A 17,650-nucleotide genomic window follows, 5' to 3' on the forward strand; every position below is an offset into this window, starting at 1 on the left:
ATGCTCGTTCAAATTGGATATAAGTGCTGCAACGTTTGGCTACTTCAGTTGCCCATAAAAGAACGTTACCTTGCGTACATACCACGAGAAATCTGATTTTCTGTGCATCCGTCGAGTTGCGTGGAGGTGACTGTAGGAAACTGTCGATGTCTCAGCAAACCTTCGTCTGCAAAAATAGTTGATAGACATATGGCATTTTCGGTCGTATTTAGGTGGTTATTGTAGTTACCTGAAATTCTGGCTGGTAACTGTTCATGTATTGGAGTTGTGGGTATGTTTACATTTTGCACTCTACAATTGTCACTGGTATCTGCTGTGGGACTCAGTACAATTTGTGGATTAATACCAACAGGTTGTGGTTTGTTCTCTGTATCCTGTGTATTATTTACATGCATATTTCAAGATCCAGTAATATTTTCTTCTAAAAGATGCTGGATCCTATTTTCCGTGGCTTGTAGATTAATGTTTAGGCCCTACCTTGTTCACTATTTCATTTCCTTTTTCTGAATAACCTTTTCTACTACATCTGTGTACAACTTACAATCTGTTACCAACTTCTCCATAATGGTATTACCCTTATATAATGTACCTGTTTTAGCTTGACTAATGATATCACTCAAATTTTCATTGATCTTATCTCTCTCCTTCTTAGCACATTTAGGGTCAACTTCTAATGTTGCTACTCTTAAAGTAAGCTCTTCTACAGCTAGAGGTACACCTTCATAGTCTTTATTTAGTCTGTTAACGACAGTGGTTACCCTTTTTACTGTCGAACACAGCTAGCTTTGTGTGGCTTCAATGTTTGTGTTTGCGTCTGTGATTTTCTTTATCTGTTGTTCTACTAGACCATTATGGTTGTTAAAAGAATCTATCGTCTGTTTTAATTCCATTGCGTTACTGTTAACTTCAGAAAGCACTTCATGCTTTACCAGTGTTTTCATATCTTTCAATTTTTGTCGATTTCAGTGCGAAAATTTGTGACTAAGTCATCGAATTTCCGTGAGACCATGTCTTGCAAATGCTTGAATACTTGTTTTTCTTCTTGTTTCATTGTACTTAGACGTTGTGTGACGGTGTCCAGACTGTGTGTCAAAATATTAATTTTGATATTCATACACTCCTGGAAATGGAAAAAAGAACACATTGACACCGGTGTGTCAGACCCACCATACTTGCTCTGGACACTGCGAGAGGGCTGTACAAGCAATGATCACACGCACGGCACAGCGGACACACCAGGAACCGCGGTGTTGGCCGTCGAATGGCGCTAGCTGCGCAGCATTTGTGCACCGCCGCCGTCAGTGTCAGCCAGTTTGCCGTGGCATACGGAGCTCCATCGCAGTCTTTAACACTGGTAGCATGCCGCGACAGCGTGGACGTGAACCGTATGTGCAGTTGACGGACTTTGAGCGAGGGCGTATAGTGGGCATGCGGGAGGCCGGGTGGACGTACCGCCGAATTGCTCAACACGTGGGGTGTGAGGTCTCCACAGTACATCGATGTTGTCGCCAGTGGTCGGCGGAAGGTGCACGTGCCCGTCGACCTGGGACCGTACCGCAGCGACGCACGGATGCACGCCAAGACCGTAGGATCCTACGCAGTGCCGTAGGGGACCGCACCGCCACTTCCCAGCAAATTAGGGACACTGTTGCTCCTGGGGTATCGGCGAGGACCATTCGCAACCGTCTCCATGAAGCTGGGCTACGGTCCCGCACACCGTTAGGCCGTCTTCCACTCACGCCCCAACATCGTGCAGCCCGCCTCCAGTTGTGTCGCGACAGGCGTGAATGGAGGGACGAATGGAGACGTGTCGTCTTCAGCGATGAGAGTCGCTTCTGCCTTGGTGCCAATGATGGTCGTATGCGTGTTTGGCGCCGTGCAGGTGAGCGCCACAATCAGGACTGCATACGACCGAGGCACACAGGGCCAACACCCAGCATCATGGTGTGGGGAGCGATCTCCTACACTGGCCGTACACCACTGGTGATCGTCGAGGGGACACTGAATAGTGCATGGTACACCCAAACCGTCATCGAACCCTTCGTTCTACCATTCCTAGACCGGCAAGGGAACTTGCTGTTCCAACAGGACAATGCACGTCCGCATGTATCCCGTGCCACCCAACGTGCTCTAGAAGGTGTAAGTCAACTACCCTGGCCAGCAAGATCTCCGGATCTGTCCCCCATTGAGCATGTTTGGGACTGGATGAAGCGTCGTCTCACGCGTCTGCACGTCCAGCAGGAACGCTGGTCCAACTGAGGTGCCAGGTGGAAATGGCATGGCAAGCCGTTCCACAGGACTACATCCAGCATCTCTACGATCGTCTCCATGGGAGAATAGCAGCCTGCATTGCTGCGAAAGGTGGATATACACTGTACTAGTGCCGACATTGTGCATGCTCTGTTGCCTGTGTCTATGTGCCTGTGGTTCTGTCAGTGTGATCATGTGATGTATCTGACCCCAGGAATGTGTCAATAAAGTTTCTCCTTCCTGGGACAATGAATTCACGGTGTTCTTATTTCAATTTCCAGGAGTGTATATTGTTTCATATCACTGGATCCTATTGTGTTTCATATCATCAAATTTCACTTTTTGTGTTAGATAATAGCTGCCATAGTAGTGCTTCAGTTGCACTGCTGTGGTTGTTGTCAGCTGTACTTTCCAAGTTAATGTTTGTGTTGTGACCAAGTGGTGTTTGTAACATGTTGTCAAAATTCATATTGTAATCACTCTGTGTTGTTTCATTCACGAGCGGTATGTCGCTCTAGGAGATGCGTGACATGGTCTCGACAATTGTAAACACTGTGTCGTCAAGGCTGTTCAGCTGTGGAACGTCGCTATCATTTGTCACTCCTGCGACACTCTTCTCTGGTCTACTTAAACCTTCTGCAGTAGGCATGCATAGTGCCTGGACTTCGATTGTTCGATCTCTCAATTCTATGCCATCTTGGCTGATTGAGTTTTCGCTACTGGTATCAACTATGGGCGTATATTTTTCGGCTATTTTGTATGAACATGCAAAAAATAAAATTCTCACAAAAATGTTAAAAATTTCTTATGCTAACCATTACACTTGACAAATGCAATTCACGTGATGTCAAAGCCTATTTTCCGTCTGTTATTATGCTAAACTGTTGTGTCACAATACTTTATGTTTTACTGACAGTATGTATAACACCGTACAATTTCAGTAGATTTTTAGCAAATAAAATTCAAGGAAGGGAATAATGAGGAAAAGGTTTCTATCTACATCAAATAAGGCGCTACCAAGCGTAACCGTGCAAGCAACTCGCGTAACCCTCCTACCTTTGCTGTGCCAAACAAAACAGCTTACTATGGAAGATTTAGCGTGATCTGGGTCCAATTCTTATTCCTTTCCAAAATTTTCTCTTCAATTTTTGCCTTTTTGCTTTACTTGCTCCCTGTCGCGATTCATGCAAAGAAAATACAAACAATTAGTTCTTATGACTCATAGCAGTGTCAGTTACTATAACAATAGTTAACAAACACTACTCATAACTGGTGCCCTGAAGTCCTGGCACACAGGTCGACAGTTGTAATAAAAAAGAAAAGAATGAATAAATTAATACATAATACTAAATATTATTGAGTATGTGTATGAAGACATATTTTTGTAGGATATAATATGATTGTATTATTAAAAATGTTCTGTGCTTATTTGTATCTTTAAGCCATCGGACTTGGCTTACATTTTAATGGTAGCTGCAGCTGACGGACTCCGGGAACACCGGCGCTTGTCGTAATCAAGAAAATCCTCCTTTTATGTTCTTCACTTACTTCAATAAATAAATAAAATACTTGATAATGTTGTTCAATATAATATTATTCACGCACAAATATGATTCATAGAGCCCACAGTACTTCATATCTAAAATTACACATCTTCATTGTCCTTCTACATACGAGAGAGTATGAGAGTGAAAACAAAAAACTGTACAAAAATTGAATGTTTTTTCTTTCATTTGCCTGCGCCTTACCGTGCATTCATAATTAACGTCTTTGCCAGCTCTTTGGTCGCTCGGTGTTTCATTTTTGTTTTTAATGAATCTTAATTTTACGGCATCCTGGGGACCTTATAGCATGCACCTCCACAGACGGCGCCTCCGTGTATGGAGGTGGGGTGCTAGGGAAGCATTTTGAGAATGAGGTGGTCTGCGCATATGTAGCTGCTGAGAGTGGGCAAACCAAGGCCGTGGTCCTGAACTGTGTTGCAGCGGGCAACACTCAGGTTCATTTGTTTTGGGTACATCGTATTATACATTCAAATCTGAGGAGAATTATACATTTTAAAACAGATTTCGATATCGAACCAAAATCATTACGTTTGCTTGACAACAGCTTCTACTCCATGTAATTTTTTAAGACGTTTATAATGCATGTACATGTGTGTGTTTGAGTGTAGTTCAATGAAAACCACTACGTGGAAAAACGGAATTACTGGTAGCAAAGACTAGTGAAAAAAATTGTCGGTATGGTATCATATTTTTTCGTTTTCAACAGGCACTATGTGTTTAAGCTATCTCGTTCGCCTTTATAGTGAGACACCGCATTTAATCCATTGAACTGGCAAACAGTTAACTATCTTCTGTGGATAAGTCGAGGGGATGTGGACCGATAACGTTGAAAATCACCTAATCAATAAAGACTAGGAAGTTCTCCTATACTATGTACGCAATTGACATGGTGACAAACATAGCTTTTAAACTATGAGTCTTCAAAACCGATAAATATTATTACTTTACTTTGTTCTAACGTCTACATCGTAATACCATCGTCACTGCTATCCAAGTACATAACCGAACCATCTGACTGTAATTTTAAAATGACAGGTTCAATGCTTAAATCCGCCTCCATCTCCCTATCAAAGTCTTCTTCCTGAAACTTTTCAGCGTGCTGTACATAAATTGCCCATGCTGAAGCCAGACGCTATTTATTGCTTCATGCACAAGCATTTCAGTGTTGGTTATCTTGAATGCTTTGGTGATTCTTTCTCCACATAGCCTTTTAACATTTACTGAAATTAATTCCATCGTATTACACTGACAGTGACGTGTGGGTAGACACAAAACTGTGTGACCACGTTCTCATACAAGAAAGTAAAATTTGTATGTTCTGTCACGTGACTCATATAAATTAACAAGTCACAGGAGCTTGTCTTACACTGTCTAGAATGTTTTTATTTCTCATCCAAAGCACACTATCCGCTTTCCTGATGATTGTACTTGGTGTTTTCTCTGTAACAGCTGAATGATTATTGGTATGGTAATTACAATAACTGACTTCGAAGCAGGGTATGGCAAGAATTGTTCAGTGAACCACTTCTTTCCGAACAGTAGTCATTCCTGTTTTTATTACACCTAAATACAAGTTTACTCTCAGGAACAAAACCAGAAGAATGCAGCATAATTATCCCAGAACCTTGTCCTACGGGGACTTTAAAACAGTCAGTGCCATCACTCATTGTGCAGCAGGTATTTATGGAATGATTTTGATTCACCCATGTTTCATCAAGGTAACACACTAGCTACCTCCTTCACTTGTGCATCTTTATATGGGAAGTGGTTCATGTTGAACCTAGGTCACTTCTTCCAATTGAAAACTCTGTTCTTAAGATATTTGAACCCAATGTCTTTTAAAATACTTTGCTTTGACGAAGTACTACCTCTGAAACAAGTTTGCTCGTGCATGACCAGAACAAGCTTTTGTGATATCGGGTTTCTCCTTCTTGTATACATTTCAAACACGGTTGTCTTTTAAAATATCGTTGTCAAAACCATCCATTTGTGTTACAAATTTCTTGCGGTTTCGATGCTTTCCAGGCGACATGAATACAAATTTTCCTGAGGCTTCTACAGCTCTGGCACTTTTATTAACTATTTCTGTACAGTTCTCTTGGCGACATGTGCTTCTGCAGTTTGTTCTTGAGTCTTCAAAAGTCAAAATTAGAAGGCTCACTTTCAGATTAACATTTAAAAATTTATAGATGCGATACGTAAATTCCTGCTTGTGGAGGTCTATATCTACATGATTACTCTTTAATTCGCAATGAAGTGCCTGGCAGAGGCTTCATATAGCCACCTTCAACCTATTTTCCTACAGTTAAACTCTCGAACAGTGCACGGGAAAAACGAACACTTCAGTCTTTTTGTGTGAGCTCTTATTTCTGTTATTTTGTTACAGTCATCATTCCTCCCTGCGTAAGTGGACACCAACAAAATATTTTCACCCTCTCCGGAGGAAGCTGGTGACTGAAATTTCATGAGAAGATCCTTCCGCAGCGAAAAACGTCTTTCTTGTGATGATTGCCATCCCAATTCGAATTTCATATTCTTGGCACTTCCTCTTGTTTCACGAAAATACAAAACGAGCTGCTCTTTTTTTGGACTTTGTCAATGTCTTACACGAATACTATCTTATGCAAATCCCACACCAGACAGCAATACTCCAGAAGAGGGAGGACAAGCGTAAAGTAAGCAATTTCTTTGGTAAATTTTTTGTACTTTCTAAGCGTTCTGCCAATATGTCAGTCTTTGGTTTACATTCCCCATACGATTATCTGTGTAGTTGTCACTATTTAAGTTATTCATAATTGTAATCCATAAGTATTTAGTTAAATTAACAGCTTTTAGATTGGTGTGATTTATCCTATATCCGAAATTTTGTGGAATCCTTTTAGTACTCATCCAGACGACGTCACACTTCTCATTAATTAGAGTCAACTGCCACCTCTCGCACCCTACAGATATCTTGTCTAATTGTATTGTAATTTGTTTTGATCATCTGATGACTACATAAGATGGTAAATGATAACATCATCTGCAAACAATCTAAAAGGGCTGCTCGGATTGTCTCCTAAATCGTTTATGTAGATCCCTAACACTTTCTTAGGGACCGCCAGATTCCCTTCTGTTTCATTCGTTGATTTTCCATCGATTACTTTATACTGTGACCTTTCTGACAGGAAATCACGAATCCAGTCACAAAACTGGGACGATACTGCATAGGCATTCAATTTCTCCCAGCTGGCCATTCGTAGAAGAATGAATCTTGTTGGTTGCTAGCAGTTAATGGAAGGTGATGCCTTCCTACATGACTCAAACTATAGCTGTAACTTGCTGTTAGCCGTATGGAAAGACAACAAATATTATTGGCTGCCAGTGGCTAATGGAGGGGGATGTGCAGAATGGCTGAAAATTGGACTGCCTTCCTAAATGACATGGACTTTAGTAGTGAGTGTGCTGGAGTGGTAGTGTGGCAGACATGGTCGACTGTATATTTAGTGAAAGAGCTGTGAGTCAGGAATACGCGAAGTTGAAATATAAGGTGTTTAATATCGCATCGAGAGAAATATGTATGATATAGTCAGGTACGTTTCCTATTGTTTGAAGATGAATAAAAGTGAGGTAAAGGAAGTCATCTTTTATTTCAGAAAAACGGCACCCTCTTTCGTTATTAATTTGGTTGTAAATTATTATAGTTATGCCAAGTACTGTCAGTCAGCAGTTTAGCTTTTTGCGATCGTTGCTGAAGTAAGTCTTGCTCCTCATAGTCCGATTAGACCGATAGGACCACCTTCAAATTATGGGGGGTGGGGAGGGGGGGGGAGTTTACACAATGTTAATTTGAGAAATGCCGAGTTGCACTGTGTTTTTTTGGAGCCCACATTGAGTTGTAACCCCCCCCCTCCCCCCCTCTCTTATGACTCGCTGGGTAAGTCAGCCCAAAGAGTTCATATGAAGGCAATGATATACCACCTTCAATAAGTCCATGCGTAGTAATATGGCATTGTGATAATCAATCCAACTTTCAGGCTGTTGACATCTTTACTTCAGCAATTTGATAAAAGATGCGAATGTTGGATACGTTATGCTGTTAGCTCTGGAATACTGGAGTATGGTTCATGATTAAAGTGAACTTAGTACAGAATAGCTCATATTGCAAATACAATCAGTAATACTTCCGTCTCTATTTGTGGGTACTTCTGTAGTCACTAATATTTCTGTCTCTATCTGGGGGTGCTAGCAGTTAATGGAATGCTGTTAGCTCTGGAATACTGGAGTATGGTTCATGATTAAAGTGAACTTAGTACAGAATAGCTCATATTGCAAATACAATCAGTAATACTTCCGTCTCTATTTGTGGGTACTTCTGTAGTCACTAATATTTCTGTCTCTATCTGGGGGTGGTTCTGTTGTGTGGGCAGCAGTATCTTTGACCCACAGTCGATGGGTTTTCAGTATCCTCATCGTTCCTACGTGCCAGCAATGGACCAATACCAAATGGACAGGTATTTATGGCCAGAGCAAGTGGATGTGATGGTGAAAATGTTGTAAGCCAGCATGTTTTTTAGCTGTGGCTCGGTACAATCGCAGATACCTGTATTGACATCTTTCTTCTGTAGTCGGTTTAACTGTTGCACAGTATGGATAGTTTATAGGTGAGACTTTGAATAATAACTCACCTTTCCCTAGAAAGCTTGCAGCTCCGGTAAATTTTCTGTTTTTTGTTTCCTTTTTTTTGGGGGGGAGGGGGGTTAGCAAGTACCCAAGGTATTCAGCTTACTCCTGAAAAAAAGGAAGTATCTTTAGCCTTGCATTATAATAATGTAGTAAACTATTGTGTAAAGGTTTCGCAGGTGATCCTGAAGCGTAGCTTCCATGACAGTTAAGTCACCTAGATAGTTAGTGTAGAGGAGGATGGACATCGTTAACTGTTCCTGGTATCTCTGAAAGCTGTAAGAATAGAAAAGGCCCCAAAAGGTAAGTGCTTCTATTTGTACTAGCCGAAGTGAGCGTTTACGAATATGAAGTTTTTTGACTGTTCATGTAGTAGTATTTGCAAATATGTGTCGGCAATGTTGATATTTAAAAAAATGCCCTCCTCCAATAAGCTTTGTGAGGAAGTCTTCCTGGATGTGGTACAGAGTAGATTCCTACTTGTGCCTCGGCATTGATTGTTGGTTTAAAGTCATTGCATAGATACTGTAGCTATTGGATTTCCTTAGTACTACCAGGAACATTTTCCAGGTACCTGTTTTAACTGGATAAAAGACCCTAGCCTCCTGGAGTCAATCAAGTTTTTACTTAACGGCTGTCCGTAAGGAGACTGGGTCATGCTAAGCAGAAACAGTGCATGGAGCACCCCAGGCCAGGTTTGAGTATAGATGTTAGAATGGTAAAGAGGTTGTCAAGTTTCTGGAAGGGAATCGTGTCAGAGGCAAGCAGAGCTTCGTCAGTGATGGAGAATCTAAACAATGACAAAGCACCCAGATCGAAAATGTTTCCAGATGAATGACTGTCGATACTTACTGCTCAATTTTGTGCAATCAGTACTTTGTTTCTAAGTGTCACCGCAGAAAACAGGTACAGTTACCAGTCTTGTGACCTTCTTGTAGCCTGCGGTGATCGCAAACTGACCATGGGGGGAAACTGAACTGACACCATATGTTACCAATTACTTGTGGGGAACCTACATGAGCATACGTTTGGTGGTATACCAATGTATTTCTATCCCCTGCCTCTATGAACAGCTGTTCAGAGGTCATTGGCACACCTAATATAGATGAATCACCACGTCACTGTCTTGAAAGCGATTTTACCTTCTGCTAGGCTTATCAAGTTCCGTGACGCCGCTAGTCGCAATGTACCTTCCGAATATGTGAGACGATATTTGTGTTTGAATGTTCATTTTAATTTTTTAAAAGACTACAGTTCTCTTTATTGGTACAGATTTAACATATATGGAAATGACCATCAGGTTCGTTAGATTTTAAAATTAACATCATTTAATGCAGACGTATATTAAATTGTCATACTGATAGAATTCAGTTGATTTAATAAATTATTGAACTAACAAGAGTGCATATGCCTACAGACAGACATTTTTCACAAACTATTTTGTATACTTTTGCAAACAAAGATGCATGTGGCATTTTTCACATCCATACTTGCTGAGGCAAGCCTTTTCTGTCTCCTTGTAACATGAATGGACCTTTTTCTTTTCTTACTCCCTGGTTCCAAAGAAAATTCAGTGTTTTCTTGCTATGGTCCATTGGGTTTATATTCTCCCAGCATCGATTTTATGTCATATGGTAGTTTTGCAATCAGCACTGTTCTTTTGAGCTGAACTTCCAGTGGAATCTGCGCGAAATCCTTGAGGTACTTACGTCTATCTGAGTATTTATTCTTGCTGTCCAAGAAAATGACTCTTGAGTTGATGCCTACAACGTTTAGCATATAGGAAAAAAAAATTATCCTAGGCCATCTCCTTCTTGACTTCGCTACATTGCAGATAGCAGAAATTTTGTTGACTACATCAACTCATATATGGTGTTATTAGAGTGAGGTATAATTTCTGGTTTCTTCTCTAATCCTTCCCAAGTCTCATGTGATGATACATGAATCCTCAAAGGAGAACCAGAGTTTTCTCTTTTTTTATTATTACTAATACTATTTGTATGTCGTATCTTGTACTCGCCAAAAAATAACTTGTATCTTGTACTCGCCAAAAAATAACTTTCATCATCTTCCTGCCCTTCATTATTTTCCTCTCCATCAACTTCATGATCTGCATCTGATTCTCAGACCCTGTCTCAATTGTCTTCAGGTTCGGAATCATTTTCTACGAAATGATCGTCAGTGGGGACCTCATCGCCGAAAAGAAAGAATTACAGCTGTTGCAAATTCTTAGGATTTTCGAAATCGTATACTTTACTCTTTTTCAAAGCTAGAGCTCCCTATAATAACGAAATGTACCCTCATTCACCTGACAATAACGGAACTACAGACTTGAGCACGCGGCACACAAGCGTATAGTTGCATTCCATGGTAGCGACAATGAGTTAAGTTAGTTGGTGCGATGTATCTGACAGACACAACCTGATACATGTGCTGATGTTGTCTTGTTTGCGACCACGGCATTATGGAAATAAGTTTGAAACTTCTGTGAAACAATAACAAAGGTATGATGCAAGGCATCTGGGCCAGCAAGCACTTATCTCCTTTTATTTCGGTAATATTGAAAGAATAATTTGCCCTGTATCTCACAGATACATAACATAAGTGGTTAACGCAGGCCCAGATCTTGTAATGGGGCGGGGGGGGAGGGGGCAAAACCGGGGTATCTGCTCCGGGCGGCAATTTCAGGGGCCGCCAAATTCATATTCTTGAAGAAAAAAACCTTGCTTCGCAAAGCACGCAGCATCCTGCGTACGTTGGCCTATTGATTATTCATATGATTTTGAAAAGCATCCCTGTTTGTTTCTGAACAAGTTCTAAGTTTATTTCTGTACGAATCATAAGTTGATTTTTGAATGTGTGCGTAGTTTACATTATGTCTCTGCCAGAAGAATCCTAATCGCATCTAGAAATAGAGTGCTAAAGTTAAGCTGAATTACTGGCGTGTGTACTATAAGTAGGAAATATTTAAGAAATGGCTTGTGCAGGACTTGAAATTAGAGACGAGCACTTCCACGTGGTGAGTACTGTGTGAGTATCAATCTATGTATGACACAAAGGATAAAGAGAAGTACTCGTCCAAGGTATCAGTTGAGGACTCGCGTGTGTGACAAATATGATCTTAATGTTACTTTGCATGTTATGTTTCCGCGTGATGCTAGATTCAAACTCTAATACTCTGAGAGAGAAGCAAGGTGTGTCAGCCGTCTATCCAACAACGTCACTTGGCTTGCATTGCACAGGAAGACGTGCATATATCCACCAGAGATGGTAGTAGCAAAGAAAAGTTACGAAGTGGGGCAGTGTCGTGTGAAACTGGGATGAATACTAATTCAAGTGGCAAAGCTGAAAGTGAAGTGATTCTAACGTTGAGACCATTCTTTGTGAGGTATTCTATGTTGCCAGTGCGGTGTATTTCATGTAATTCAAGTATGTGTGGTTTGCATGGGAGAGTAGCAAGATAGGTTCAGAGACAGTGGGTGATGTATGTTTCTTTTTGTACCACTCGGTCTGGAGTAAATTTTCGTGATGATGGGTGTGAGAGTCGAAGTATGAGATAATGCAAAAGATCCACCATTCTATCCAGAAAGTGCACTGTAACGTTAGATAATTACGAGACCATAAGATAATCACCAATGTAAAGCCATGCCCACTAGGCGGAGTTTCTCATGTGTAATTGTTGTAAAAATGTAATGGTGTGTTTAGGTTATCTTTGAATCATAATACACTCCTGGAAATGGAAAAAAGAACACATTGACACCGGTGTGTCAGACCCACCATACTTGCTCTGGACACTGCGAGAGGGCTGTACAAGCAATGATCACACGCACGGCACAGCGGACACACCAGGAACCGCGGTGTTGGCCGTCGAATGGCGCTAGCTGCGCAGCATTTGTGCACCACCGCCGTCAGTGTCAGCCAGTTTGCCGTGGCATACGGAGCTCCATCGCAGTCTCTAACACTGGTAGCATGCCGCGACAGCGTGGACGTGAACCGTATGTGCAGTTGACGGACTTTGAGCGAGGGCGTATAGTGGGCATGCGGGAGGCCGGGTGGACGTACCGCCGAATTGCTCAACACGTGGGGCGTGAGGTCTCCACAGTACATCGATGTTGTCGCCAGTGGTCGGCGGAAGGTGCACGTGCCCGTCGACCTGGGACCGGACCGCAGCGACGCACGGATGCACGCCAAGACCGTAGGATCCTACGCAGTGCCATGGGGGACCGCACCGCCACTTCCCAGCAAATTAGGGACACTGTTGCTCCTGGGGTATCGGCGAGGACCATTCACAACCGTCTCCATGAAGCTGGGCTACGGTCCCGCACACCGTTAGGCCGTCTTCCGCTCACGCCCCAACATCATGCAGCCCGCCTCCAGTGGTGTCGCGACAGGCGTGAATGGAGGGACGAATGGAGACGTGTCGTCTTCAGCGATGAGAGTCGCTTCTGCCTTGGTGCCAATGATGGTCGTATGCGTGTTTGGCGCCGTACAGGTGAGCGCCACAACCAGGACTGCATACGACCGAGGCACACAGGGCCAACACCCGGCATCATGGTGTGGGGAGCGATCTCCTACACTGGCCGTACACCACTGGTGATCGTCGAGGGGACACTGAATAGTGCACGGTACATCCAAACCGTCATCGAACCCATCGTTCTACCATTCCTAGACCGGCAAGGGAACTTGCTGTTCCAACAGGTCAATGCACGTCCGCATGTATCCCGTGCCACCCAACGTGCTCTAGAAGGTGTAAGTCAACTACCCTGGCCAGCAAGATCTCCGGATCTGTCCCCCATTGAGCATGTTTGGGACTGGATGAAGCGTCGTCTCATGCGGTCTGCACGTCCAGCACGAACGCTGGTGCAACTGAGGCGCCAGGTGGAAATGGCATGCCAAGTCGATCCACAGGACTACATCCAGCATCTCTACGATCGTCTCCATGGGAGAATAGCAGCCTGCATTGCTGCAAAAGGTGGATATACACTGTACTAGTGCCGGCATTGTGCATGCTCTGTTGCCTGTGTCGATGTGCCTGTGGTTCTTTCAGTGTGATCATGTGATGTATCTGACCCCAGGAATGTGTCAATAAAGTTTCCCCTTCCTGGGACAATGAATTCACGGTGTTCTTATTTCAATTTCCAGGAGTGTAGAATTTATCAGAATAAAAAAGATAGTAAAAAGAAAAATATTGGTGGCCTTGTTATTCGAATAGTGTGTAGTCATGATAACCAGGATTTATAATGTGTGCGCCATTCATATTCAGTGCGATGGCCACGTGTTGATCAAAGCCATTGGATAAGAAAGAAAATGTGGTATTGCCAGAGTGTAGTGAACAATCAGAGTTATGTAAATTCCTATCAGTTAGATGTGCGTTATCCGTTTCCGATGCGTAGTATTCAAACAGGAGAATAATTTGTAGCTTAATTGTGGGTACTAGAGCTCATAATCAGTCATTGATGATACTCGAGAGATAAGAATAAATCGACTCGCTTGTCAGACCACTCATCTTGCAGGCCTGACTGCTTGATGCCACAGCATGAGCAAGGCTTGTGGGTGCCTCTCAATGGGCCAGTACAGCTTTAAGGTGGTTTATGAACAGATTAAAGTTATCTGCAGGTGCTCGATATACACTTAATATTATGAAGGATTTTTTGTGAAATTCTACTTCTGTTGCACATGCTTCCATATGCTGTTCTAGGCAAAATTTATGAATGTCTATGTTCTTAAATTTATGACAGTTCCTGATGAATGTGGCAACTCCTCCTTTCTCCATTTCTGATCTACAAAAGTGACAGGCTAACCTAAACCCTGTATTTAGTGGGTATAATCAACTGACAAGAAAGAAAATATATTCGGACAAAAGCAATACCATACACAATAAGTCAATCTATAATGCAATGCGGAGGAATATATTTGTTTCAAGTAGTAAAGGATACATCAATAATATGCAATGATGTGTATTGCATATCTAGTTTCGGTCATTGTGTGGCCATCTTCAGTGCAGTAAATGTAAGTTAAAATATTAAAAACACTTATATTTGCACATAGTCCAGTTGGGGCTACGCACATATACAGCGAGCAAAATCTAGATATGCAATAAACATCATTTTGATTGATTGCTGTATCCTTTAACACTTTATCTAAGAATTGACATGATCCCGCTGTCAACCTTGAGGAAATCAAATATTTCTTAGAAATACTAGCGCTTAGTGGGTATAATCAACTGACAAGAAAGAAAATATATTCGGAGAAAAGCAATACCATACACAATAAGTTAATCTATAATGCAATGAGGAGGAATATATTTGAAATGATCAACTGGTTCATTCATTTGTTTAATAATGATAACCTTGATGCAAACAGTAAAGATAAATTGTGGAACATCGTCCTCATATTACTCGGTGTAAGACACAATTATCCAAATATTTTGGGCCTGAACAGAATTTGGCTTCTGCAGAAGAAAGAAATATATATGAAAAGGGTATTGCTCATTTTAGCATACAAGAAAGAAATGATCTGTGTCTGTGTAAAGTATGTGACAACCCTGTTGCTAATGCAGTATCAAATACAAATGGTGTGAATCCAATACTGGTAACTAACATTACAAGATATTACCTGTGGTCAAGGAAACACATTGAAGTCCCTCAGCCCTTCATCCTGACAGAGTACAACAAGCACATGGATGGAACTGATTGAATGGATCAAAATGTGAATCAGTACAGGATAAATGTGCATAACAGGAAAATGTATTGGCCTATTTGCAGTTGGTTACTGTATCTCGTTATAAGCTGTGAAACTAGAAATACAATTACTCATGTAAATTAAAAAAAAAAAAATGTGCGGGTGTACTTATGGAAGCATTCGATACCACTGAAAGGGCCTGGACGAATCCCACACTACAGTATTATATAAGACGAGTTCTGTTGATGGAAAGACCACCTGATTGTGAAAATACTGGAAGACTGAATGTCTGGAAGAAAGTGTAAGACTCAGCATATATGTGAGACTGTGTTTGAATGTTCTGCTGGTTACTGTACCAAATAAAGTGGTTCTTTTTTTTTTTTTTTTTTTTACAATTTGTATTTCGTTCTCGTGTCTAATTTGTTATCGTCAGTAAAAAAAGTGTACACTTTTCATATTAATGAAGTTTTGCCTAGCATTACATATACCTGATATTATGTTAAAACTACAAACGTAATGTTTTCTTTTTCACTTTTACAGTAGTAAATAATACAAACAGTTAGCAAGAAGTTCAGGCACTACTGGCTTAATTTCGCTTCAGGTATAGATCACTTTTAACGAAGGTTTTCAAGTTTTATAGCACTTCATACTTACACACGACTGCGTCCACGAAATATTTCATGATCAATATGTCATTTGTGTACAGTTTACAGCAATATCACTAACATAACTAACTCTTTATCGTATTCAGGCTGTTCGAGCTGCAGTAATTGAAATAGATAGGCGTACTTTCAGAAACATAAAAACCACATAGGACAAAATAATTTCTTCCTGAAAATTTACTTCATTTCAGTTTACACTTTCCCATCAGATTTATGTAAAATTCACCGTTTGTAATGAATGAAAACTAATATAAACCTATGCCACATAACTCCCGAACAAAAAAGTGTTGCACAACATTAAGCTTTCACTCGGTAATGAAAATACAAGTGTAATTTTTTGAATAATTTAATTCTAAACATACTATTACAAAATCTGGAGAGTTGTCTAGACAAGTCTTTAGCAACTCTATTTGAGTGTTGTACATTTTATTGGTGCAAAGTTAAGCTTCATACCGGTTGTTAAAATAACCCTTCCCTGTTGGTTTTAGCATTTCTGCAGTTTTGCACATAATTACATTCTGAAACACAAAGTAAGATTTCTGTTACTTACCGTGTTCTGGAAGTGTATCCTGTTGTCACGAAACTATTTACGCTGTTGGTTCTCATGACAACAATGCTTCGTTTATATGTAACCACGCTGAGAGAATCTGTTTTTTTTTTTTATCCCTGTTTATCACCCTTAAGCTACTTATTACTAAGCAGTACTCCGAGATGTTGTGCGAAATAAATCTTAATAGAAAGAGCAACACAAATATGCTTGACAATCATTGCTGGCTCTGACATTTGGCTAGCATTGGGATGCGTAGAAAAATGTGTGTAAGGGATGTATTTTGAGTGGATCGGTGTTGAGTGTAGGCAGTGAATGGCAGTACTTTTGGTGTTCTGTGTGGCAGTAGAGATCTTAGAAAATATGTAGGAATGAGTTGTTCATGTCGGATTTTACATTAAAATTTGTATGAATTTGTTGCATGTTGCACATTAAAGTTCGGAGACAATAGCTATTCCAGTGCATTTAGTGGAATGTTGGCTCTCATTTATGGTTTTTATTGCTCCCGGTCGTTTTTACTTTATTTAGTACTTATTGATCATTCCTTTGTGTCACGGTAATTGTATTACTAATTTTATTTTACCATAAATTTTGTATTTGTAGTCTTAAGCGTACAGCTATATTAATTAGTTCCGTGTAAAATACCTGTACATTGTGCGGTAACATTGGCACATATTTAAGTCAGTGAAGCGCCTCTGTTATCTGTGTGGAAATAACCGCACGCAGAGTTTCGCGAAATAGTTGTTATTCTACGAACTAGGCGATCTAAGGCCTGTGCTCTCCCAAACCTGCGTGCTCGTATTCTCTATGAAATTACATTTCTCACTGTCACATGTGATACTAGGCTCTGTTCGTAAAACAGTGCCCTTGAAATGGGAAATGCCAACGTTTTACTGCTCTAAAAACTGTTCTGTCCTTGCAGATAAAAAAAAGTCAGCTGGCCTTGGCATCAGAGAAACGTAATTTGCTACATCAGTTTCACCATTTGCTATGCAGAACATCTGTTAACAGTTGACAAATTCGTCTTTATCTATGGTAATATTAATCGTAATATCATCACAGTCTAGTGCGGTGTTATCATTAGATGACGAAGGAAAAGAAGAGTAAGTCTTGCCTTCTACAAAGTGTCTGAACAGATTTACAAAATGATTCTGTCAGAAGTATTTCATTAGTTGCATGTTGCACAGAATATGTACAAAAGAATTTATGTGACTTATTTGACACAAAAACTGGGAATAAATAGTGTGTGTTTATGTAACAACATTAATGAAGGATTCAGTTTG

At 40.8% G+C, this 17,650-nt stretch overlaps 1 protein-coding gene across 2 annotated transcripts in view; it reads right to left on the reverse strand.

Annotated features, from left to right (window-relative positions):
• Nucleotides 1–16,465, reverse strand: part of LOC126190007 (tektin-1) — a 132,668-nt gene extending 116,203 nt beyond the window's left edge. Inside the window, exons 1-2 of one of the 2 annotated variants that reach the window (XM_049930986.1) lie at nucleotides 16,371–16,465; nucleotides 3,307–3,422 (exon numbers count right to left, since the gene is read on the reverse strand). The gene's annotated coding sequence lies outside the window, so the exon portion shown is untranslated. The remainder of the gene's footprint in view (nucleotides 1–3,306; nucleotides 3,423–16,370) is intronic. The other variant, XM_049930988.1, reaches the window with a different exon arrangement.
• Nucleotides 16,466–17,650: the final 1,185 nt, after the last annotated feature.

Source organism: Schistocerca cancellata, chromosome 1, assembly GCF_023864275.1.
Source record: "Schistocerca cancellata isolate TAMUIC-IGC-003103 chromosome 1, iqSchCanc2.1, whole genome shotgun sequence".
NCBI classification, from domain to species: Eukaryota; Metazoa; Arthropoda; class Insecta; order Orthoptera; family Acrididae; genus Schistocerca; species Schistocerca cancellata.